A 2,395-nucleotide genomic window follows, 5' to 3' on the forward strand; every position below is an offset into this window, starting at 1 on the left:
CAGTGTTTTATGTGTGGAATTTACTCTTGTAGAAGTTGAACTACAGTATTTAATTCATACATTTTTAAAAATCTTAAGTTTTTGGTTTATTAATTTTTTTCAAGTTAATGCCCATTTCAATGTGAGTCGTTCTAAAGCTACATTTGTTGTTTTTCTGAAGTAACTATAATAGGAACATCCAGCAATGTAGTCATACAAGAAGACTTTGGTAATTTCATAGAATTTGTAATTGATTAAAAGAGTCTTTCTATTTGGGCTTTAATAAACATAAATATAACTTAAATGTTACCATACTTGCTTTTCTTGTGTGTATTTTCAACGTTTTTGGTAGGTAATTGAAAAGGAACTAGGTGCTGTTTAATCTGTGCAGGGCTTTTGTAAAATCCTAGCGTATGATTACAAATTGCAAAGGAGAATTAAACAACTTATTCAATTGCCGTAACTGTAATGATTAAATCAAATGTATCAGGTACATTTGATTTAGTCATTAGTTACTGACATTTTTAAAGTATGAAAACTAAAAACCATACAAGGACATGCAATGTCAATATTTATTCTGTACAACAGTACATAAATACATAAAATATACAAGACCCTTTATGTGAAATTACCAGCAATACTTTTACCTGTGAATGTGGTGACTGCTAGAGCATATTCATTATTTTATTCCAGTTTAATATTTATAAAAGTTTTAATCCACATAACTAATTAATGTTACTGTTACGACCCTTACGTTTACGTAACAATTACTACTATCACCTATCAAACTAGAGCAGAAACTAAGTCAACCATAATAACTTGAACCTCTGACTACCAAGTGCTAAAAGTTTGTCCATCCTTTCAGCAGAAGAAGCTGAACCAAAATTGATTTTCTGGCATTATTACAATCAAAACATATTTGAGAACTTTGGATGTGGTCAACGCTGTCTGGTTTCCACATCCAGATGAAATGGCACCAAATACACCGCTCTATACACCAGGTCTTCCTCCTGGAGGCTCTATACACCAGGTCTTCCTCCTGGAGGCTCTTTACACCAGGTCTTCCTTCTGGAGGCTCTGCTCATTCAGTTTTCAGTTTGGATACCTTTGTAGTTACAGTAAAAGACAAACATGTAGTCAAGGCACGGTAGATCACAATTAATTCTATTAATATGTGAGCTTATTTATGAGACACACACTAAATAATGCATTTAAATTAATAATACCTGCTTGTCTCTAAAAAACTGATCTTCCTCAAAGTGTGAACTGCAGACGGGACTTTTCGTGGTTCCATCTGCTGGTCTCTCTCCTCATGTTCACCAACCATTGCTTCAGCCTGGCATAATCGAAAGGAAGTCTGTTAGGAAAGAAATTCATGTTTCATACATCCCGAAGGTGTATACACTATCAATTTACACTAACAAGGCAGCACACCTGCTGTATGCATCTGTAATGAAAATGATTGAAATGTATATTTAATAGATTAATATAATGTAATACCCCAACGTAACTTTACAATAATGTCTAATTGTTTCATGTGCGCCATTTTATCGCTAACAATCTGACCCACTCCCCCACCCGGAGACCTCCGTCTCCAAGTCAACACGCTCCCGCCCGCAGCTTTGTCCGTGTGGTGACGGTGATGCTGTGTGGGTGCTGCCGCGGCGAGGATGATAGGGTTCGTGCCTGTAACCTCTCGCCCAGAAAGATCCGCAGCCCCGACTGGGATGGGGTGTGCAGGCCTCGCCCCAGCCGTCCTTCGCCCACCTCCGGATAACGTTGCCCAAACTTTCGGGATACATATATTTGAGTCAAAAGCAGGGCTACGTTTGACGTACAAATCCGCCACACAAAACTCAGATGTGAGGGGTTATTTCTAAATCACACTCTGTTCCACAATGATCTCATCCCGTGCTAATAGGGTTTATGAATTTGCAATATAACGTTAGTTAAATCAGGCTTTGATTTTAAGCTAACGTTACCATTACATGCGCATCGATTAGCACTATTACCACCTATTACAGACCAATAGATCACAGGCGAGATCGGTGCATACCTACTGTATTTGACTGTAACATTAAATATATTTTAATACGTTTATACATAGACTGTATGCGTTTATACGGTCTGTGTTTAGCATTATTAGTTAGCCCGCTAGCTTGCTTAGCAAGGTGCAATCTAGAAGCTAGCTAACTGATATTAATTGAGATGCTAACGTTGGCTAACGAAAAACTGTAATAAAACAAAATCTAATTTTACTTACCGGAAAAACTGAACTGCCGATTCCTTCTAGTGTCTTGCCGCGCAACCGAACGCTGAACAAGACATTATTATCCGGCCAAAGTGTCACAGCCACAGCGATGAAACGTAGTCAAACGTAGCCAAAATGAAGTTTACGTGCCATGGACGAGCTTTG

General features: G+C 38.0%; 1 long non-coding RNA gene across 1 annotated transcript; it reads right to left on the reverse strand.

Moving 5' to 3' along the window:
- Positions 1-752: 752 nt before the first annotated feature.
- Positions 753-2,327, reverse strand: LOC117940197. Its single transcript, XR_004655720.1, has 3 exons — positions 2,243-2,327; positions 1,206-1,336; positions 753-1,084 (listed from the first exon to the last, which is right to left on the reverse strand). It is a non-coding gene; the product is annotated as an uncharacterized LOC117940197 (long non-coding RNA).
- Between the last annotated feature and the right edge of the window lie 68 nt (positions 2,328-2,395).

This window comes from Etheostoma cragini, unplaced genomic scaffold, assembly GCF_013103735.1.
Source record: "Etheostoma cragini isolate CJK2018 unplaced genomic scaffold, CSU_Ecrag_1.0 ScbMSFa_1897, whole genome shotgun sequence".
Taxonomy (NCBI): domain Eukaryota; kingdom Metazoa; phylum Chordata; class Actinopteri; order Perciformes; family Percidae; genus Etheostoma; species Etheostoma cragini.